Source organism: Bombus vosnesenskii, unplaced genomic scaffold (genome assembly GCF_011952255.1).
Source record: "Bombus vosnesenskii isolate JDL3184/JDL3185 unplaced genomic scaffold, Bvos_JDL3184-5_v1.1 scf7180000013295, whole genome shotgun sequence".
Taxonomy (NCBI): Eukaryota; Metazoa; Arthropoda; class Insecta; order Hymenoptera; family Apidae; genus Bombus; species Bombus vosnesenskii.
The window spans coordinates 6285976-6310978 of record NW_022882946.1 but is presented as its reverse complement, the minus strand read 5'-3'; the positions used below and the strand labels follow the sequence as shown (position 1 = coordinate 6310978).

At 42.1% G+C, this 25003-nt stretch overlaps 1 protein-coding gene across 7 annotated transcripts in view; it reads right to left on the bottom strand.

Annotated features, from left to right (window-relative positions):
- LOC117233223 (E3 ubiquitin-protein ligase MYCBP2-like) overlaps window positions 1-25003 on the bottom strand; it is a 257237-nt gene that overhangs the window by 206158 nt on the left and 26076 nt on the right. The gene's annotated exons all lie outside the window — the stretch shown is intronic.

Below are 25003 nucleotides of genomic sequence, written 5' to 3'. Positions count from 1 at the left end.
AGCCTTTTGTACACAGATGAAACTCTCGATTTCAGCTGTCGCTTGCTTGAGCGAGTGCTTAAACTTCCGGAAATACAGCGGACGTATCCGTTAATACACTGATAGTGTATGCGAAGCGCCTTGGAGTCGTGCCTTGTCCCATAATTGGGAACGTCGACGTCGTCTCTCGCTACAAGATAATTCGGAAAGTTCTGTCGACGAGCGAGAGGAAGAACGCTGCCGTGATGTTAGGACCAGGTTAAGTGCGACGGGGATAACAGGCGCGGGGGTCAGGTGAACGAGGCGGGGTAAAAGTCGCGAGGGTGGGACCTATGGTACGGGGATGAAATTTGCATCTACGCGACGCAACCTGTATAATGGAATTAAAACGAGGTGGTGCTGCAATTAGCTTTCTAACTAATACTACAGGCGTGTCATACGTGGCGCGCACGAGTACTGCCACGCGTGTCTGTCGCGGGCGGAGAAGGAAAAAAGTAGAGACAGACTTTACGAGACATAGTTTACATGTTCGGATTTTCTCAACTACGCGAGCGACGCGTACGAGCTTGGAAATCTGTAGCGTTTCGACGGTACCGTGTCGTGTGCCTCGATGCATCCAGAGTTTATCTTCGTTTAGGTAGAGACGAGCCAAACGAGGGATAAAATGGCTTGTCTGTGACGCAGCTCTCTTTCCTTGTTTCTTTTTGCTCGTTCTTTCCGCTGGTCCGTGAATATTGTAAAATTAGAAAAGTCTGCCACTTTGTGTATTCTATGAGAATTTAGACACTATGGGGGATTATTAAAAATAATTAACAGACAGCTATCAGAAAGAATTCTATTATACTAAGGGAACAGATGCGAGCAAGTTCTGATAAATTTGCATATTATTCGTAGGATACAGTGACAAAGAGGAACATTAAGACAATCGTTAAAACAAGATATAAGGACACCACAAGTGCGAAGAACAATCGTAGCGGTACAGAAAATAACCCACTAATAGTCTCTTAAAATACATCTCTTCTGAAATTTTTATCAAATTTAAATCTGTAAAGATATTTGCATATAATCCCGGAAGAAGCTCGAATCTAAAAAGAGTAACCATCGCGTTAACGTAGCGTAACGCTTCTAACAATAATTTTCTCGTTAACGTTAATATCGGTACGTCCGTTCCTTGTACGGGCGACGATAAGTGAAACGCAAATTGAACGCGACTGGTAATAGCGTTCCCGGAGTATTACTTTTAATTCGAGCAGAGCGTCGCCATGCGACTGAATCTCGTCGCGTTTCGCCTCGTTAATATAGCTCGGTATCGCGGCAAAAGAAACGCAAACGGTTTTAAAGACTTTGAAGCACGCGCGCGCCTTCGCTCGCGCCGAGGATCGACGATAGAGAATTTTATTAGCTCGCTGTAATGAACAAAGTTTACGAACGAGTTTACAAAAGAGTAACCGCGTGAAGAGCAAGTTTTTCGCATTGACTCTGAAGCTAAGCGCGCAACCGGATGCGCGAGAAATACTTTCCGACGTTGACTAAATAAACCGATATGTACGCAACAGTAAGAGCAACGTAATGGTAGCCGCCCCCTGCGTCTACGTCGTGGAATTAACCTCGCGTCGGATAATGAACTAGTTAGGTTCGCAAACGACAAGGGGAACGGATGAATCGGCGTGGGCGGCGACGCGGTTTCAAGAAGGTTACGAAACGGAAGTAACGTTAAAGGGGAAGGAACGACCGCGTAGAAACTCATGGACAAGTTGCGCTTCTCTACTCTGGAAACATGCCGATCCAGACAAGTTGGCCGATAATTTATGGAAACGCGTCTCTAAATCCTCCGACTGAAATTCGATTCGTTTCGAATTCATTTCGACCAGCAAGTCTTCTCCGTGAAGTTCTATGCTCCACTTTGAGAATGGAAATTCGTTGATAGAATTCTACCCTACGATAAATTGTACGATTAACCTCTTAGGATTTTCGTTTATTACAACGTTTAACAGATTCGCCCCACATTTTTGTAGGTTACTTTATTTTATTAGGTTCTGATCTAATAATTAGGACCTGATTTAATTATTTAGGTATGAACAAAAATGTGAGATGCGAACTAAATTGTGGAAAATAATGATTTTTGATTTGAAGAATAAAGATACATTTAGCTCCAAAAGTAAATGTAAAGACAAATTTTGATAATACAAGATCGATCCTTTTTCAATCTTTCTTCTGCAATCTTCAAACGTAAAGCATTGTAAAATCGTACAAGAATTAGAAAGAACGCGTTCACTCGATTCGTAGATATTTTTCAATAAGTAGCTAACTCAATGATCAATCTTTTCATCTTCCCTTGCTTTTAGCGATATTTAGTCACGTAAAGGATGTTCTCGTCGGCTACTCCATATCGTAGCATACGCTTTGCAACGCGGCCAGATTACCGGTTGTCCGATGATTTTGCACCGTTTGTGTTTCCTGGCCTCTGCAAACAATCGGCTGGTACGTCGATGACTACAGACGGTTGAAAGGATTCACCGAAGGGTGAGAGGGGAAGAGATATACCACAAGAGGGAAAGACAGGAACAAGGATAGCGAGGGGCAAAGACAAAGGATGCAGGCGCGAGAGGCTGTTTCCGTATAATTACAATACACATCTCGTCCAGGCCATTGTATGTTCTCGGAGACTGCGACAAGCTAACTAGCTAGTGGTCACCGTAACTAGCAATCCTGTATCTTCATGTTCTGCCCCTAAGTCAGAAAGCTCGTGAACCGGTAATGATACGTTAATATCCCTGAGGCGATCTATCAACATGCCAGACGCGATCGTGAGTACACGATGATTAGGCGTAAGATGTACCGTGACGATCGGAAACGCTACGAAAAGCGATAATAACGACTTTATACGATGTAAGAAGATAAAGGAAAGATTAATCCAAGTTTGACATATGAAATACGAAATGGCTACTACAGAGTAAGTCTAGAGAAAATTTTTATCTTGATGATATATATACCACGTTCTGAACCTGCATCTTAGATCGACAAAGATATGACTTATTAAACGAGAGAAGAAGTTCATCGACTCAGGAGGTACGCTACAGTCTTGAATATTTTAAAATCAACCATCCATTGGATACTTAACTTGTTAACTTGTCGTCTCTTAAGCACGAACATGTCAAAAGTTAATAAAGTCGAGTCAATTTCAATTAGGCCAGTCCTAGCCCTCATCAATGTAGCTGTGCCGTATAATTCATTTTTAACAAAGAGAGAACGACACGTAAGAAAGACAAAGGATAGATAAAAAAGATAAATGAAAAAATTAGTATGTCTGAAATACTGTTCGATCTTACTACAATTAGTTCATTTAATTTAGATTAAACAGGCGTTGGTTAAACAGGAAGCGATGGTTGTTTAACGTGAACTAAATACAATAACGTACTATAATTAAGACAACTAAATAGTTAATTTGCAACTCTTGTCACCACGGTTCCAACGCTCTCTCTCACGCGGACCATGCTTTCTCGACAACGCAATTCGCACTCTTTGACTTCTCAACTAACACTCTCTGACTTCTCAACTAACACTGACTGTTAACTCGTCTTTCTCCCGTAGCATCCCTTTGTCTTTTGTCTTAGCCCCACCACGCACGTGTTCCGCAACCGCTCGTGGCCAGGGTCACGCAGGTCTTTTCCGCGTAACTATTCGATCGAAGGACCGACGATACATTGTTGGGCCTATCGGCACTTAGGCTTTCTCGCGACATTGTTTATGGTTCGATCCGATATCTCTTAGACCTTTCGTCCACGATACCACAAAGTCGACAATCTCAACAAATTGTCGCTTCCTTTACTAAAATAGGTTAAAGAAAATAGTAACGAGGCGAAACTGGAAACTTTTAAATAGCAGAACGATAAATAACACGAACTCGCCGAACAACCTATGTTGCAACCAATTGATCCTGTACGACTATGAGTTAATTAATAATGGAACAATTGTTTGTGCATGAGAGCAGAGAGAAACGATTGTTACGGGTTTCATCGCTAGTCTCTCGGTAGAAATCATGCAACAGTGGATGAGATTAATTCGATCCGATATTAGAGACGAGAAGGAGGATTATAGAGGTGGAAACAAGAAAATCGAGAGTTAGTAGCCTAGGGAGAACGTCACGGAACCGGACCAGGGAAAATGCCAGCAGCCGGCAACGGCTCTCTGTCAGTAGTGTAGCATCGAGGATATTACCTAGTGGTAGCGTGAACGGGGCAGCAGGTGATCTATTATCAAGGCTCGCGTGTAATCAAGCGAGCTTCAGACGAGCGGACGAAAACACAGACACGCGCCAACGTGGATAGGAGATGATCAGCGATTAATCTCGTACGTAAGGAACTTCGAGGGTGGTTCTCCTGTAATTTCCAGCCAGGAGAACATTTCCGTCCGCATTTAGAACGAAAACGACCGACTTGTGTTGCGTTTAGAAATTCTTTCGCCGCGATTTATTGCCCTGCCAACCACCATGTATCCGCGATCTTGCGCGAAACACCACCATTATCCTCCTTTCAAAGTATGTTCATACCTTGATACGAAAGAAAAAACAGAATTCTTAACGTCCGGAGATTAGATTAAAATGATTCAAGATATAAATTTTCGCTCGAAAGTCTTAGGCTGCGTTAGTGTTTGGCTTAAAATTGAAGAAAAAGTTAAATAATGACGGTAAAAGGTACGAATGGGCATTTACCTCGATATTTTATACGGCAAAATATGTAACATGTAAAATGATGTGTGCAATTTAATGTTTATGATCTACATAGAATACCGAAGTTTCATTAGAAACTACAGGTAATGTACATATGTATGTTTCGTTATATTCGCGTAATTTCCAGTACTCTACACACTCTACATATAATTATTTATATTAGAACAATAAGAATCAAATTCAAGACACGCAGTTGTTTACTCTTCGAGGATTAAACAACAACTGTAAATTTTATTTTTCTTACAACCAGAAACACCACCAACAAGAGAACCTGTATATTCCTTTGATTTTATCCAACGACCGTAAGATTCCTTAATTCGTTCCTGCTTTCACGACCGTTAAACGATCCGATTCTCGGTTCGTGACAGAGAAAGACAGACTTTGTCAGCGTCGTGTTAATACCCAAAAGACAAGACAGATCGCGGTATGTTTGACGTCGCTAAGCTTTCCTGGAGCCACCAAAGTACCAAGAAGTTTCGTTTATGCAAAAGGCTGAAAGAGACAGAACCGTGCGCGTTCTTTCGTCGTACTCTACGACGAGTTGCTTGAATAATAGAGACAAAACCTGAGACGATGAAAGAGATGGTAAAGGGAGAAAGTGAAGTGCAGAGAATGGAGACTGCGACGCGATATGAAAAGGAACAGAGAATATAGCGGGTTACAGCGACTTCTCATGGGACGTTAACTTGTCGTATACCGGCACTTTGTGTACCGACTGTTTTCCAACGATGCGTGCCGGCTCGTATATACACGCGGACGAGCCGTCAGGATGAAGGAGAATGCGATTCCGTGCATTCGGGGGCATCGAGGCGCGAGCCTCGTTCCCCATGCACTTTGCATCCGCGGTGCATAATTTGTGCCCCGTTCGCACAGCCTGTTTTCCATGCGACTCGATCGATGCCCATCATCGGAGCTCACGGTTCGTCCACCACGTTCCCTTTTCAAACACACGGACCGGCCTGATACGCGTTCCACGTACCAATTACACTGGCTACGCAGTAGACTCTATGCGACCGCGATGCGGAAACTATAGCGGTGTGTTTGTTTCGCTGAGGGAAGATTCGACGCCGATATGAAAATGTTTGATCGAACCGTGCAGCTCGCCGAATCGCGGGGCCTCAACGAATTTTTATAACCGGGGAAACGGCCTGTCAGTAGCTTTCCAGGGGGAACATGCCAAAGGGAGGAGGTTATGGCAGGGAGCTTATTGGAGTGCTTTTACCGAGGCTGCTAGATCTTCCATTAGTGGCCGTAATAAAACGTTCCGGTACATATTACGTATGCTTTTACATCGATAAACGGGATGCTGTTTGTTAGTGTTGTTTGGGATTTGAATTTCGGATTCAACGAAATATCAAATTTGTAGCATACGAAATGTTCGCTTTCTAACGATTCGTGTTCCATTGAATTTTAGAAAGACGTGTAAGATTAGAAAATTAATTGACAGTAGAACTAACAAACCAGTCAAAATGACTAGTTTCAAATTATTTCTTCTCGCAGTTAGTAAATACGATGTAAGAATTTTTGACGAAATTCATAGTGAATGAGATTTAGATATTATCTCACTATTTTTTATTTTCTCTCTATAATGTATTTAAATATAGGTTAGAGGTTAATGAACCGGCGTTAAAATCATACCAGACAGAGAAAATCTTGTTCTCAGAAAGAGAGTAAATAAAATATTTCCTAACGCTTTGAATTTCCGTTCCATATATATAGCTTTGATATAAAAAAAAAGAGGGAAAAGCGAGATGAAACATCGTTACCGAGAACTTCCACTTCTCATTTGATCGAGTTATCACACGTTTCGTTGAGAAAGTAATATTTTTCCAGGACGATCGACCCGGCTGGCCAGGATCCAGCCGATGCAGCAGAATCGGAAGAAAACGAGGAAAAACATCTCTGTTGTCGACTGAGACGACTTTGATTGGCAGAATAGCGGTTATTGGCATCGGCCGTGCAACACGGAACGAGTTCGCGGTTTGGGATTCGCCAGCACTAGCCGGATCGATGAAACCGCTCAAAATATGATCGAGTGGACTCCCGGCTGCTCTTTTTAATTCGGCCGCATTCACCGGGGAAAATGGTACGTTAGTGCGTCGACTTTCTGCCGGACAGAACGTGATTCCGTGGCCGAGCAATTCGCGATCGCAAAAATTGCCTGGCATGACGAGTGGCCATAGCGAGGTTGATAGTGGAATGAAATTAAAAACAAAAAAAAAAAACGAGCGAGGAAAAAGAATGAAATAAAGAGAAAGAGCGAAAAGAGGGACCAATTTCATTCATAATACATTCAAAATCATTTGGATTCAGTCGCGAATCGTTTTCGCCTGGCACATATCCTTTGATTTTCCGCGCTACTTTCCGCTTAAAATGCATCGTATCAAAGCCTGAGAGTTAGATTTCAATATTTTACTATAGGAGAATGCACAGAGAGCGTCGCGAGTGTCGTGTAAAAATCAAAGACGTCTCGTGATAGAACGCGCCTGACTGTTTCCATAACGTGATCCTATATTCTCTGCATTGGTTCGCGAAAGTATTTCAACACCTACGTGGAAAATTTTTAACTCTGTATCGTACGTTTTGTACGAAACATTTTGTAATTTCATTAACGCTCTAACGAGACTGTTTACATTGGTCAACTTCGAAATAAGTCCGAAAATGTACATAAAAGTTACAAAATATTTATCGCGAACATATTTTACTGTTAAATAAATGGTCCCGCTGAATAATTTTAATGGATAATTGGCTGTTTAAATATTTTTCTGATTTCTGCGCGATACATATACATACATATACCTTGCACACATACTACAATTATTAGGTTATCCGAAAAGTGTCTTTCAGACCCATCTTTTACAACGATGCATCTTTATGCAAACATGAAACCTAATCTGTCGAACGTTCTGATCTTTTTTTGATAGAACAAAATGGATCATACGTAATTCGATAAAATAATATAAAACGGAAAATGTTGTGTATCCATTATTTCCTTATAAAACGAAAGAAATTTTTCGGACGACCTAATACATATCTTGTAATTTCTACGTGTATGAATGTACATATTTTCTACATAATGAAAACTATCTACGAATGCTCGAATACTTTCACGTATATGTACACGAGTACACATCGAGAAACCAGAGCTTGAGTACTTATATACGTATCGACATGGAAACATACGAAGACGCGCGCCACGATCCTACAGAGACGGTAACATATCTCAGCGTAATAAAAGATGGCGAATATCTCTGAGGCCGGTCCGATGCTATCGATAAAGCCTGTCTTTCTAGCATGCGAATAATGGACGTACGAGCGACGCATTGTTGTCGACTGGTAATATTTATCGTCACGAGCATGGAGATCGTGCATCTCCAGATGGAAATGGTTACAAGGATTTTCCGTACACCGCCATATTTTCAGTAATAAAGAGACCGACTGAGAAGTGGACGCGTCAGCGTTCAGCCTCGCTGGCATTAAAAAGAAAAGAAAACACGAGATAAAAAACAAGAAAGAGAAAAATACTAGCGGTGCTTTTGCAGTTGCAAATGAAGCCGAGTTCGTTTGACGAGAGGCGTATTTAATATTTCCATACGCAAATGTCGAAGGAAGAGTTATAAAGAGAATACCGAGGCAAAAGAATTTTACCGCTAATATCTGTGAAATTTGTGTACGTTCTTTCTTTTTTTATATATATATATCAGAACGATGGAACGTGCAGCTTTTTCACTCATAAATCGTACCCATTTAATTTGCCATCGTTTGTCGGTCAAGTAACATAAAATAAGCTACGACAAGTTACGATACTGCAATAAGTTGGAACACTTTTCATGCACAAGTTGCAGAAAAGGACATTAATCTCCAATGCTGAATGTCTTGTCAATCTTCGATTCATTCTCGTGTAACGTGGTCGAAGTATCACGAACAGCCATAAAATACGCAAACGCGATGTTACGCAAACTTTACGTGAGCCCCGCTCGAATTATTACCTCTAAACCCTCAATCGTGGTTAGAAGGAGGAACGGAAACCGCTTTAACTCCCTTCACGATCGCGAAATGATAGTCCCTGTCAAAATTATTGCTATCCATCGTACGATATATCCAGCCGACCGGATACCACACTTCGATAAAGTATAGTGCGCGAAAGTGGCCGACCTTAATTGTAAAACGGAAGTCGCGTTATCGATCGGTGCCGCGGGCATAGCCGACGATTTGCGAACCTTCAAACGTTTTGCGTATTTTATCACCGACCATTGCATTTCCGAAACGATTTCGACTGTAAAAGAACAGAACATTTTCAAACCATAGTGGTAAAATTCCAGTCATAAAATTAGGGCTCTCTGTTATTCCAAGAAACATTGATATTATTTAAGGAAAGTATTACGGGTAGAATGGTAGATCGTAGGTTCTTGGATAACTATTGGAAGATTATAACTATATAAAGTTTTCATTATTTCGTTTTATCAGAAAAATCGTGGTAGCTACAGATTTCTAAGTTTGTCCAAGTCGGAGAGTAACATCAACTGTAATTTCTAGAACAGCGTTTTTAGAAGGACGAGGATAAAATGTTGCGCTATTAGTAACTCAATCATACCTACGGCGGCAGTCGTAAAATCCAATAGAGCTCGTTCGTGTAACGAAAACAGAAGTCGTACCGAAAGTACAGAGTAAGCACGAACCGCGTGTCGCGAGAAGCGAAATGAACGCTTCCTCGTGCCTCGATGTTTGATCCTCTGTATGTAATATCTGCGACGCCCAGACGATGAAATATTTAAATTTCAAAATTTTCAAATTTTCTCTTCGAAAGTACGTGATTAAATTTTCAAGTTGCCAGATTATTAATCTTCTAATTTGTACATTTATGCGTTAAATTAATGCTCGCCAAATGATAATTATGCAAAAAACGAAAGGATAAAAAATACTCTCATAATCGCGCGAATTACGACAACACCTCCGCCACCTAAAAAAAGGTAACATTAACGCGATGATAATGGTATGTCACATTACCGCACGCCACGCGCGATGGTTCCGCCGTTACGTGAATAAATTCCATTTACCGGGATGCACGGTGGCCGCGTATAATTCTTCATTTCGTGTGTCTTACCAAGAAACAAACGACACCCGTCTCGCTTCTCGATAAACCAACAACGGCCATAAAATAATTACGCATTTGCCACGCGGCAAAAACGAAAGGGAAGAAGGAACAAGCATAGGGAGGCGTCCGAAAGGAGTAAAAAACGCGTCGTAAAGTCTTGCCAACGTTGAAATACGATCACAGGCTGCACGGAATAACCGGACCGTGTCTCGATTTATTAGCCTGGGCACGATCGATACTCGTTGCCCGTGCATGATTAAGTTTTTATCGAAATCCAAAGTCCCGCGTCACTCATAAATTCGGCAAAGCGCGAGAACTGAAATTCGCGTGCACACATTGTGTCTGTATATAGGTACATATGTACGACAGAAGCTGAACAAGAGAGGGATGAAACGCGTCCATCCTTTTCAATGAGGAAAAAAAAAGGGGCAGGGGTGTTAGAGCAACAACGGGGGCGAAGGTAGGCGCGTTTCGCGAGATTCATCGACAAGTTCAAAGCCGATTAAAACGCTGTCTCGTAACACGCGAACGGGCGCCGATATTTAATTATCGAGAGTCGCGGGCGCGTTCTGTTTGTCCGGAACGCTCGCATTATTTAACGTATTTACGGACAAATCCCTGAATACCTATGTTTCCCGATGAAAGAACGGGCCGGTATAATCCGTTGCAGGAAAAACGTGAAACAATGTTTCCTCCTCGCCAAAAATACGACAGGACACGCGCGTCGATAACAAAATACGACTGAAAAACGAAATATGTTCTCGCGGATCGAAACGGGCGAAAGGAGGGGAAAAGTAAATCGAAAAACAAAGGAAAGGATACGCAAAAACTTCTACCTGCCTCCATCTATTTCCACGCGCGTGTCGTAAAAACGCTCTTTCCCGAGCAACGGATGATCAACTCGCGAAATGCATTTTCGCGAGGTCTTGCCGCGGGCACGAAATAACGTTTCGACGAAGGGCAACGAAGCACGATGAAATAAAAAAAAAGAAAAAAAGGGAAGAGAAAAGCACAAAAAAATATACGAGTCGTCGCGATGGAGGCAGTTGTCGCTCGGCCGATATTCATTAGAGAACTTTCATATTCTTTCAGCTCGGGCGATACCGATGTCGTTATTATAGCAACGCCGACCCTTATTATAATTTCTCCCCGACGTGCTTTCGACTCGGATTGATGGGAAACGAACCGCGCGCGTTCCAAGGATAAAAAAGAAAAGAGCACAGGAGAACGGAGGGAAGGGGGTGAATGTAGAAAAAAATCTCGGGACTGAACGATGCTGAGGGGGTGGCGGAAGGATGACGGGAACGGAAGAGACCATTAACGCCGATCCAAAAGATGCCTGAGCGACGTGATATTGGAAATCCTCCTTTTTACGCGAGTTCTCGTCCCTCGAGAGTGCCGAGCCACTCGATTTTTACACTGCCAACCCCTCTACATCGCCCTGTGCCACCCACGCGATTCTCTGAACGTCTATCCTGCACGATTTCGTAGTAACTATTGTCGAACGCGAGTTTCCGGCAGATATATTTCGCGGTGCTCGAATCCGGTTTACGTGCGACCCTTTACTCTCCCGCGCACATGTAAATGATCCAAAAAGATCTTCGAGAAAAAGTTCATCGTACGGAGAATGTGTTATATCGTATCGTGTGACGCCACGTGTTTCACAGTTTCGAATCTTAGACAGTAAGAGAGGAAAATACTGCGGTATACTGAAACGCGTCTTAACCTTTTGTACCTATGCTGGAAGAATAGTATTAATTATCGAAAGGGCGAGGGAAACCAGGTCGAGCATTGTACCGCTTGAAGGAACGTTCTCTCTACTTTCCATTTCTCGAGAACTACGATTCGATAAAAGGAAACACGTGTAAATGGCAGTAACCAGAGCGAAATAAAAACTAAGTTGCAAATAGGAACCTTTGAACTTTTTGGATTCTTCGTACGCATTGCAAATCGTTTTGGTCGCGGAAAGCGCGGTTTCATTTAAGTTGACATAGTCAACGAGTTTCAATTAAAACTAACTTTAAGTTCATTGCTAGTCAAATTTCCGGTACCTGTGCTATGCTTTAGTAAATAAATTTTCATAAATTTGAAAAACTTCATAATTTTTCATTTACGTTGACATCGCATGCATACAATAAAATCTCGTGCCGACGGAATTATTCGAACCTTCTCGATCGGATCTCTTTCTATATGTTCAAAGCCTTCGTATTCCACCCTCAGAACGCTTCCGCTGCACTCTTCCCTTCGATAAATCCATTTTATCCACTTTTCTGCCCTTTTCTCAATGCGAGCTTCGAAATTCGACGAACGTTCGACGCTCCACACAGCCCTCGAATCGCGACTTCGCACCGCGAGTTGCAACTTCATCGTCGGTTCGACGTTCCGCCAGTTTGTCGGATAGTTTTCGAGCACACGAGAGGTGGAGGGAGAAGGGATAGCGATGGTGAGAGGGAAATGTTGCTGGTGTGAGCGCAGATATCGAGCTTCAAAGAGTCGTATCCATCCTTTCAACGCTCGACACTGCCGGTGTGTTCGGTTTTTTAAAAGCTCTGGCCCGGCACTCGCTCGTCGCCATCCCATCGGACCGACTTTCTCCGACATAGACGTCTCTCTCATTCTCACTCGTTCCACCGAATCTTTTTTCCTTTCGTTCTCTTCCATTTCCTTTATTTTTTACTCCCACCTTGGCAGGACTGGCATAAATCGAGCGAAATGCACGCTCACGCGCGGCCTATCGATCGCTTCCGGGCCCCAAAAACACGTGGAAACATCAAACGATAGCTCGGTCCACGGGACAAAGATTCGACTTCGAAACGAAGACACAGAGTACCGGCACGAACTTGGTTAGACTGCAAGATGCATAAACATCATCGGTAACAGGGGAAAATGGGGGAATCTCGAGGGAAAGCTCGTGAGAACGATGAAGAGAATAAATTGGCCGATAAACAGAAGAAGACACGAGTGTTCGTAGAGAGGAAGGCGAAAAGAGAGAAAAGGGAAAGAAAGAAGGGGTAGAGATGCTAGCAAGCCGTAAGTCTCGACGTTATCCTGTTCTCTGCCGCACTGACTACTCGTCGATCTACCATCTTCGTTCGTTTTCTAACCCCGCAGCACGCGCGCGCGCCCAGGGCGAAGGAGCGCGTTTGCAAATTACGCGCAGTCTGAGGCGACTTAGGGACTTTCAGAGTTTTAATTACTCCGTGCGAGAGCCGCCTTCTCTTTCTCCCTTTGCGCGCTCCACTCCTTCATCCCCTCGACCCCATCTCCTCCTGCTTGGGGTAGCTCTTGCATCCACTTTCGTGGCTCTTCCTCTACGCCACGTGCCGGTATTCCCGACGTACTATTTCAATTCCGCGAAAGAGTTCCGCTCTTTAACGTAAAAGGGAAGCTCGATTCCCGGCTTCTTTCCATCCGATGAGGCCGCAACACCCTGTATGTGCCGCGCCGCTTTCCAAACCAGCGCAGTTAGCAGGACCCAGATTTCGTTTCGACGATCGCGGCCAAATTCGTGAAAAGATGCCGCGAATTTCGGAAGAAAGATTTCCGTCTGTGTACGATACTTTCTCACAGAACGTGAGCTTTCGATAGAGAGTTAAGTAAATACGATCGATGTGAAGCGTTGAACGAGGTTCGACTAAACGATGGAAGCCGAGCGAACAAGGTCGCGATTCGCATTCCTCCGATGTACAACAGGCTCCGGGCTTTTTTTTGAGTTTTCAACTTTTTCTTCTTATTTTTTTCCTCCTCTTTGTTCCGTATTTCAGACGGAATGAGTTCTTTCTTTTGTTTACTAGGCGAGCAGGCGCGTTTTATCCGTTTCACTCGCCATTCTCTGAACGCGTGTGACTTAACATGCGCGCGGCTCGTTAAACAACTAATACGCGGCACACATATCTTACAGGTCACGTTCTACCTTCGTGTAGCCCGCGTAACTTCCCCTTGTAACGTGGCCCATTAGAAAATACAAGAAAATATATGAAAATCGTTGAACCACTTACAAGCACGCCAGTTTCCTATCGCAAACGTGCCACGCGTTTTTCGCAACACGCCATACGCCTCGCGCGGAATCACCGTAGCGATAAACCCGGAAAAAAAGAATAACAAGAAAATAGAAAGAAAAAAGCTGTCGTGACGCGAGTTACAAAATCTAGATAGCAATATTGTAACGCGCAATGAACACAGTTATGAATGCCATATTTCTGTATCGATGAAAACATTCGTCCATATGCAAATTGTAGAACGAATTGCCCTACGACTTTATTTTTCCCGCTTTCTGCTTTTTATTCTTTGTTAATTTCGAACGAGTGGCTATTTTTAACACACCACTAATAGGCAGAAGCTAGCTGGATTGATCTGTACACTTTCGAAAGCGTTACATTGGATTCGCGATAACCGAGAACATTTAACTGAAAATTCGTTTATTTCAAGTTGTCGTCAAACATCAAAATTGAAGATAATAAATTCATAAAGAACACGCTAGTAACTTTTGTTTAAATATAAATTGTAATTATGACTAGAGATTGCGGTGTAATTAACAAATTGAAGAGCGCTAGGGAAACGTAGAAAAGAGAAAGATTTACAAAAACGGTCAAACATCGCTGCGATATTTTCGTTCGAATTGTTAATGCACGGTGCGTTAGCGGATGTTGGATAATTACAGGTAGTTGGGGAAAAAAATCGTTGAAAGTACAGTACCGAGCAATGCAACGTTCTAGCTATCGTTCAAGGTAATTTCCACGATCCTGGGTTTCTTGTCGAGTACGTAAGCCACGATCGAAACGATCGGTCGACAGTGATGAATGTCGCGTTACTGGTGGTCCGCTGTCGTAAAAACTCAATACCGCTAGGTGGGAAAACTTGGAGTTGGGAATTTCACGCGAGTGATCGAACACGGTCAAAACCAAAACAAGATGCACTGCAGCTGTATCGGTCATTGTCAGAACGAGTTTGGGCATAATCGTACAAATTGAATTTAGATTTGTCCTCGTAGAATTTGAATGGTCTTATAAATAATTTATAGATGTGTATAGTGTCTTTTAAGAAAGTATAGGGAACATTGTAGCAAAATTTCTATCTAATTTTGTTCCAGTGAAAATATATACTTGAAATGAAATTTTAATATATAGACGGCAAATGTTTCTGAAGATATTTTTCCGAAGAGATGTAACTTAAATATTTAGTATTTGTTTACGTACGTTTGTATATCTTCTGTCATAAATGCAAAAACATCCGCAGTTTGCTAATAACGAGGATATAGATTAAAAAAGAGAAAATTATTGAGTACATCAAGGACACGGAAAATAGTAGCAAATAAACGAACGAAATGCCTGGTATTACGAAACTAAATTTATTAAACGCGAATACTGCGACAAATAGTTAAACAGATTGATAAGGGCTATACCTAAAATTACCAAATCCATAAAGAAAACAGAGGAACCGAAGTTGCTCGATAAAGAGCATTCGTAAACTATAACAACACGCTAACAGAATCCTAGAGTCGCACATAAGTCTCCAAGTCATACAACCTCGCTAGTTTCGGAACATAGTTTAAAGCAGTAATACTCGTGAAACTAGAACCAGACCACTTTGACCTCATAAGACCTTGTACCGAGTGATCACAGAGACGTAGGAGCCTGTGTACTTCGGGTTTATGAGACCTCGTATCGAGAAACCTAAAAGTGGCGTCGGACAGAAGACACGAAACTTCGTGCTAGTATCAGTATTCCGAGGTCTTGAGACTCAAATCGGACAAGAATCACGAGACATTGCTGAGGCTAACCACAAAGTCATGAAATCTAACAAGTTAAATTATCCACAGTTCGTGGAATCTTGTGCTAGGATCCTAGCAAGTTGTGAGAATCTTATTGGACAAATTAAGAGTCGTAAAATTTCGTAACAGAATCCGGAATTTATTGAATGAAAAGTAGAATGTTTTGGAGTTAAGTCTGTCAAATTGAATTATGAATAGAATCTTGAATTAAGACGTCTTAAAGTCAACGAATTTTTATTCACGACAAATTGAGGTTCACGAAGATCTTTTAGACGCCACCAAGGATCTTGAGCTTCTTAGGAGACGTACATTTTTCTGTAGAGAAGCAGGTAAATTCTGCATGTTCCGTATCATTTCTTTCCTAGCCACTGAATTTTGTGCGGGGTTGTTTCTCCGTGCGGCAGAGTTTGACGCGAATTTCGCGTAAACGATACACCACTGCAATGTGTGACGGATAATGCTGTTTTCTACGCAAGCACATTGGAATGAAGTTTTTGATAATAAAATAATAATTTTTCTTAAAAATATGGTGCATATACTTGAACTCTAATAATTTACTTTAATAATTAATAATACAATTGAGTGTGATGTATTTTAAAGCACGGTACGACACATAGACCCACGTCACAATAATTTTCAGCGCGATAGCGTTTTTCAAATTGTTCTTCGTTTTCTACTTTAAAGCAACATTTTGATTCTAAGATTCTAAAGAATTACAAGGATACGGATCGTCATATTAAAAAGAGCATTTAATAATGGTATATTTATTTTAACGAAAAGCAACAATTGATATCTGACACTGGCGTATCAAAATCAAAGACTATATATTCTGCCTGTATATTGTTAACATTGTTGTAAAACGATGCAAGAACAAGGAAAGTACGAAGCAAGACAAATGGAAAAGATCGTTTAGTTCAAAAGATGAGCGAATGAGTCAGTAGAATGAGCCACTATAGTGGCGCATCGTACTTGAGAAGTCAATCCTATACCGATGTAAGTAACGTTCGTAACATCTATCTAAATTATGCTTTTCGTGGTCCGAATTATCCGATCTACCAATAAACGCTTGCTTTCAGACTCTAATAACGACGAGAACCGTCTGGAATAATTAACGAGTACGTGTGTATCCAATTGATTTAGAGATCTCCCAGCAGGCACAGCGCACAAACGTATCGTCAAAGGCCGGAACACACGCACTGGTACCGCAAATAAATATTGAAACACAAACTCACGACTGCGCGTCACGCACAACTTCTCCAAAGCGCTTCGAAATGGAAAAATTGCCTCGATGGAGTAAAAATTCAATTCGTACTTCACGACCCTATCGTTTATCCGTGTAGACGATGAGTATCTGAAATGAACTTGCACGTTCATACGGCACCGCGAGGATTTCTGATCGTACCGAGAGTACCGGAAATGAAGGGAAAGAAATAGACCACCCGGAAAAGGTTAAAGAGGCGATCTCTTTACGTTTCATTTATAGCATAAGTACGCATCATGGCAGTCGCTGAATCTACTATTATTAAACGGCTATCATAGATAGCAGGATGGAAAGAACGGCGAGATAATTCGAAGATATTTCACGAATTATCGGCAGTGGTTGGTTTACGATGACTTTTATTCGTGCAATTTACAACGCGGCCGCCGCGATCCCGCGATCGGGAAGCTGGCGCGTCTGAAATATGACGAAAAATATTAGGTTTTACGAGCGCCCAACCTATGGCTCGACGACAACGAGAGGAAGCCAGGAGAAATCGCAGAGAGGCAAAGTAGGAAGAGGCAAATTTATCGTTAGTATTTTTCTTGCGCGAAAGTGCCCGGTATCTTCGAGTTCCTCTCGGACGTGCCAATATTTTTCCCTTTCTCGAACCACACACCGGAAAACGCGTCTTGCCATCCTCTCGCTCCTCTCTTCCGGATCACGAGATTTTCCGATGGTTCGCAACGAAAAAATAATCCGTGGGGGATTTTAATTCAAGCTGTCGCGAACGATCGCGGCCGGGACGCCGGGTTTGAGTGACAGACACAGCCAGCGGAATTCGTTTTCGACCGTGTGAAACGTTCCCGGAAACGAAATTCGTTTCGCGTTCCGGGCCCGCGCTCGGCCAAAAGTAATTAGTATGCAGATATCTGCGTTTGATGAGTCGAATCCCTCGTCGCGCACCTTTTATCCGCTAGCAGCGAACGTTTCGAGGACGCTTTAAAGTGGAATCGTGGCGACAAAGAGCGCGAACGGCTGAGCTGTCAACGTGTAGAACTGACAAAAACTGTATCAGCAACAAAGTCTATGATGGAAACAAGGTGTTCACTGAAAATACCAGCAGAGAGATAGAGAAAGGAGAAATAGACAGACGCAACGTTGCACCTCCCGAGGGGATCGCGCGCGCCAGTGAAACTCGGCAAACAATTATAACTTCCGGTGAGAAACACCATAATATAGTCGAGCTGCTGGCGCACGTCGTTTCGAAACGTTACATTTATGGCCCCGTTGGTATTGCCGAGCCCTGAATTTCTGGTTTCGGAATTTCGGGTTTCACCGTTGCGGTCGCACGCCGACGATCCCTTTCGTCCCTCGTTTCACCCTCATTCTCCGCGTTTTGCACGCCAAACCCCTCTCTCTATCCCTCTCCGAGTCTCTATCTTGCTAACTTCGCCTAATTTATCTTTGTCTGGTTGCAGCTACTACATCCAACTCTTCCACCCATTTATTTATTTACCTCGAGGCGGCCGCAAGCTAACGCCCGATTCTATCGTTAAACGTCGCGTCGTCCTCTCTCATGCTGACGATTAAATAACGGGTTACCGATGTTGGCGTACGATTTTCAACTAAACATTTATTACGAGAATTTGCTACAATGACCAATTTAAATTGGTAATAGTTTCTTTTAAAAGTGGTAAGATAGGATAGAGGTGGAAGATTAGATCGACTTGAAACGAATTTGTAACAGAGATGAAGCGATACTGACACAAAGATCTAACTGCACTTTGGAAGACATATATATATATATATATGTTAGGGTACTTGTTAGTTTGTTCATGACCTTAGCCCTTAGTTGCTGAAGTCAATTGACTGTTCAAGGCCACTCTCTGAACTACAAACGTCGCTAACTTGCTCTCTCGGTGAAACTACCCAGATTCTGGATAATGCTGCATAAAATACGCCTTTGTTTCTTGCGTTTTCTCTAGGGCAACTGCCGTTACACGATTTTTTCAACAACTGCCTAAATACGTATAACATATAGAAGATACAATACAGTTATCGTTAATCATCTAATTTAATTTACCGTGATTATTTGATATTTTAAGACACAACGTCGAACGTCTTTCTAAGAAACCAATCCAATAATATAAGTTTTTTTTTTTTTATTTGATATTTCACATTCACAACTTGTCCAATTTAGACATTTGGTAGAATTTCTTAGCTGTTTGATTATCATGTGGGTGGTTACCCCCAGTGGGGTACCATCTTCGTGTTAGTTAGGTTATATCCTTTATGAGATCTGCTGGGTGTTTCCTTTTTAGTAATCGTATAAGTAAGCGTGATAAGCAATTTCAATGCCAATGCTACGGAAATATATCTTACATAAAACGAACGATATTTAGAAATACGATCACGTTCGAATTAACATTTGAATTAACCTACTGACAGTATCGTTATTTTAACAATATTCTAATCTCTATAGCTACTTTAAAGGGATTCTCCAGCGTCGATTATTCCGTGCACATTATTGAAATTTCGATGAAAACACGAAAATGATTATACGCGATCGGGGAGTTTTTAACGATGCTTTCTGGGTCACGATCGACGTATTCAGTGTTTGCCGTGTCGCGTCACGTTCTCGGCGATTTTTAATGATTTGCGGCTTGAAAGCGACGCGCACGTCCCGGCGAGAATTTTTACCGCCTCCCTCTTTTTGGTCGCGCGGAAAAAACAGAGGGAAAGGTAGCTGAAAATATGATGCCTTCTAGTAAACGGGAGTCGCTTGTCGTGGGTTTCAAAAGATATACTCGCCGCGCGCGCTTTCGTCCCTCGTAAAAGGGAATGGCCTGAGTAGACGAATCCTTCCTCTATTAAACGCCGTTCGTGAACAGAACACCCGACCCACTGCCCGAGGACGTATTTCACGGCTTGTTTCCTCGTCGCCTGAGAAAAATTTCCCGCGAAATAGGAAAACTTTGCGGCGTAACCGGCCATCGTAACCGATGCACCGTGGCCATTATTGTTGACAGATGGCCGAGCCTTTGAAAAAAAAAAACTCAAAGATGATAGAGAACACGATGCACGCTTTGTAAAGCTTTAATGCACCAATTTTTCTTCGGTTTACTTATGAGAATGATCAAATCCTTATAGTAATAGAATGATAATATCGGAGGACCACACGGAAAAGATATGACAGATTCATTTTTGTTCATTTCGATGCTACTTGAATGACAGCGAAAAGATAGTTTTTCAATGTACTTATTTATACGGATGGGAAAAAAGCTCGTTAGGTTTGATGATGCAAGTCTTTTAAAAACACCTGATAGCTCTATCAAATTTTCTAATAAATCAATACCGGAATCTAAGAACAATCGATACTTCTGCATTGTTGTATATATTTTTACTATGTAAATCAAATAGGAAGCAAAGAATTGGAAATATAAAATTGATCGGCAGTTTACTGAACGATGAAATTGTTCACCTGCAAAACACGAGAAACATGATTTGTTTTTTTCCTGCGATCTTCGTTGGAACAGTCGTCATAGGAGTAAGAACTGCAATTTGCTAATTGCGTCATACATACATATGTATCCTTTTACAGAGCTCCAAAGTTTCGTAGTTTTTTGATTTTCCAGGTTTGGAAACTTTCCCTTGCGAGTGTACGAAAGAAAAACATAATCGAAAAGAAAATAAGAAACGAATCTGTCGCGTCGAAAAGTGATAAGAATTCACCTCCGAACAATAGACTGAACAAACGGAAACGGAAATAACGATTCCTGATCTCGTCGTGGACAACGATCCGGATCGGTAGCCCCTAGAGGACATACGACGATATCTTGGCGAAGGTCTGGGGTTATTGGACTCGTTGAGCTTGCGTCGATGGATAGAATGGCGTCGACCAGTGGTGGGAAGCAGCCGAGACGCCGCCGGTCGCCTGGCGCCCTTTCAGATCAACGCGGACCACCGCGACGATCACTCGCTGCACAAACTCCAATTCTCGTCTCGGTCGAATCACCGGAAGCTCCGTCAGCGTTCAAATTTCAGGAAATCTGATTTATATCTCATTTTTCCTTTTTCTTTACCTTCCTCCTCTTTTGTCGATCGCAGCTATGATCGGGGGTTTTAAAATGTATCGAGACATTCTGCTGTTTCATTGAATCCAAAAATCAATGGTGGTATTGTCGAAGCGAAAGATTCATTTCGTGATTTTCTATATAGATTTCTTTATATCTCTCTGTAGACTTTATTGTGCTCTGTTTACTATATTGTGTCTCTCAGGCGTGATTTTATGCGCAGATCTCTTTATATCTCTGTTTGTATTTCCTGCAGAGAGAAGATATCTCTGCAATCGTGATACAACCACAAGGAGAGGATGATTCATCGTGAAAAAATAAGTTTGAGTCGAATTATCATACATTCTTTGTAGTGTACTATTTATTTTTTATTTATTAAACGACAAATCAGTGTGCTATTTTCATCTATGACGGCGTTCCAATTAAACGCGGAATGATAGAAACTGACGATACGATTCAACAGTAAATAAGATAATATCGATGATAGGAACCTGATCATCGCATTGCCCACATTTACAAATACCAACATGGTCTACATAATCTAAATCATGTCCAATACGTATCCATCAAATCGAAACCTGCAGTTAGAACGCGCGTAGCTAATAAATTTTCAAACTCGTTCTTCTAAAAAACAGCTTTTATCCTACATTTTCGATTTATACTGTCATGAAAAATCACTTGCTTCCCTGTTACTCCGCAATTGGAAAAACATCGTGTATCAGCTCTACGACGAGGAAGAAAGGATAAACAACCCGAAATAGGTCAAACACAGTTTAATTCTCGATGTACCATCAAAGTTGCATTACGATCGATAGATATCCCGTTCTGCGGGACAACACACAAGCTGCGCTCCACGAATGTCCGCGGCACTGATTCGCGTTCCTTCGCGCGGAACTCGCGGTATTCGTTGAAAGTCTGCCAAACGTGGATAACAGAACGCTGCTTTTTTCCATTCCCTGATCCGCGTGCCCCGTCCGAGAAGTAACACTTGTTGATCGGGCCCGCGGTCTATGATTTAACGAGCGAACGTGACGCGGAATTAATCACCCGGCTGAGCTAGCGCCGTGGAAAACACGAGTGCTCGGCGAGCTCGTTTTCAAAGATGCGGGAGAAGCGCGCTCCGACCGTGTCACGGACAGAACGAGGACGTCGTGGTTCGATCGCTCGCTGGAGGAACAGTTACATAACGTGTGTATACCTGTATGCGGCGAAAACTAGGCGAATTACACGTCCGATCAATGACGCTCTGCGGAATATTTACAATCGCAAAGCTGGCCAAGATTTTGACAAACTTCGCTCGTACGATTTTTGATCGCAAAAAGAATTAAGTATCCGAGAAATAACATTGTTTATACAGGGATTTTTCTTTACAATTGGAGAATATGAGTCGTCACATGAGAATCTCACGTGGGAATTAACTAAAATATCGGTTAAATAAATGGAATTCGCCTAAACTAAATTTCGCTACTTATGTAATTAAGGTTGAAGTTCCAATATATCTAACTTTTGCATACATTTCAACGGCGAAATATCGAAAGAAAGATTACCGGACGATTTTATAGCATACTTACTAGAAAATAAAACATTGTTGAAACAAATATAGAATTTTCTACGCAGTTTTCCACGTTAGCCTTTAAATGTTGTTACGTCTGAATGTAATTTACGTACAAAAATAACACATCACCAAACTTTCCAATGCAAATACTTGACGATCGGCTAAAATCGTGCGATACGTGACGTTCCATGGAAATCGAGCGACCGATCAATTCATTGGCTGCGGTACTTTTATCCGGCCAACATCTAATTAATCACCGTAATTAACAATTTCGTGTCGACGGTAGCCGAACCAGCTGGGATTCAGCCCGAGGGAATGATGGAAATAATTACCGATGAAATCAGTCCAATTTCTCACGGCCGTGGCCACGACCGATTGGCGGACAGAAAATCGGAAATACCCGTGGACGCGATTAATTTTCGGCTAACGGGCAACACAACCCTTTCGATATTTTATCCGAGGAAACGGGGATCGGAGATGTATCAGGCAGGAAACTGACGTCACGGACGAACGAGCGGAATGACGTCTTGACGAATCGATCATCGAATGGCGCCGCTTATCAGCGGAAGTCGGCCGTCGCCGAGGTCTCCGCGAGCTTCAAGGTGAAAAATCGAGTCGCGATCATTCGCGTGAGATTTCGACCACGATCTCGCGATCGTGCGACATAATGTTATGCACGACACGCTCTGCAGACTAAAGAGGGAATGTGATATAGAAAAGGGGGGAACGCGATAGAAAGTAGAAAGAAACGAGGCAAGTGCGACGCGAAGATTTGCAGTAATGAGAAAAAGAACGGTCGAATATCAAGTAGAAATAAATATTTACATATATGCATGTGTATAGAAACTTGGAAAAAAGATTACGAGTCAACGTGTAATCTTGCATTGCTTAACATGACTAACCTCATAAAGGATACTACAAGAATATATGTAACTTTTACTGAACTTACAAATATTCTTCGTATAACTTCGTATAATAATATTCGTATAAAGTAACAGAGGTATTAATTAGTTTTAAACAAAAATCTAATAAATTGGTTGCTGAAAATGTTAGAAGCAGGATATTCTAAGCTACTAGGACGCCATAAATCATCGAGCAAATAATATAAATAGCACAAACTTAAGAGACGAGCATTTCTTCAACAAAAATTACAATTGCATCTGGCAGATTCCGTGGGAGTTGGGAAAGGGCCGCGTATCATCCCTGACGTCCGGACAGAATGATAAAAGCCGTAACTTTATAGCTGTTAGAGGGCGAAGGAAGAACGGTCGTAAGACACGATATCGCATCCTTTTCCTTCAAAGCGAGGTACAGCTTATTTTGCCGGCGCGGCGGATCAAACAGACGGGGAGACGATGCTCGCGGCGGATTTCATACCGCGGGAAATACCGTGGAAATTGTTCACGCAGTCGGCGAGATTTTTCAACGAAGTGACGCACGACGTGTACGCGCCGAATTCACCGTAAAATTCTCCGAAAGTTAGAGAGACGGGACTGAGCCCCATTTGAATTAGAATTGAGAAGATCGTTTCGCGACGTCAGTTTGTCCCAAAATGCAGTTTAATTAGAATCGAATTCTCGGATGATTCTCCCCGCGGTAAAAACAGCTCTCCCTCCCTCTATGTTTTAGGGGAGATTAATCATTGTTCTCAAACTCCTCTATGAAAATAAAGACGCGTACATTTCGCTATATGGAACGATAAATCACGTCGAAGAGAGAAACAACGGCGTGCAAGCCAGGGAAAAAATCATCGATCGAATTGAAAAGGTTCAAAAACAGACGGAAAGGCCGCGATAAACGATCGTCTTGGCTGACCGGTATATCGCGATTTTACACGGTGGGGAAACTTTTTTATCTTGGCAAGCCTCCGTAATTAATCAACGGCTAATTAACGAGAGAAAATCCGAAGGAAAATACGAGGGAACCAAACGTACACGCTCTCTTTTCCTCGTATCTAATCTGTCGTGGTTGGAACGAATGGGTGCTAATTTTGAAAAAAAGACCTATACCAATGGTTTCTCTGTCTTTCTGCTCGGTCTTCTTTTAGGTCCAGTTTCACGAGTTTTTCGTATCTCGTTACGGAATACAAGGCCGACTAAATACGAAGGATTTGACGATTTCGCAGCGGTAAACATAACGATCATCATTGTGGAAAAGCGAGTTATTCGAATGCTCGTTGGTTCTCTTGCTAAAGAAAATGTTTGAAAAACAGTGTTGCTTTCAAAATAGAAGAGAGTGTAATATTTTTGGAGCGACAGATTTAAATATCCTTCGATTCTATTCGCATTAAGAGGACCGTGAACGATTCTAGACAGCATGTCAATTCGATTAGTTCGGGTTTCTAAATCCGACGTTTATATTTAGATCCTCTCGATGATGATTTTAATTTAACCGCTTCCACTCTTCGTCGTTAAAGAAAGCATCGTGACTTTTTCATTCAGCGAAAGTCAGTTTATCTGCTAACATTTAAGCAATTTGTCTATAGAATGATAGCAACGCTCCATGCGAAGCAGTAATCGCTCTAAAAAAAAAAAGGACAGCATATTGATGAAATAATCGCTGAAAATAGCACTGGTGACTGGTGGCTACGAATGTTCGGCA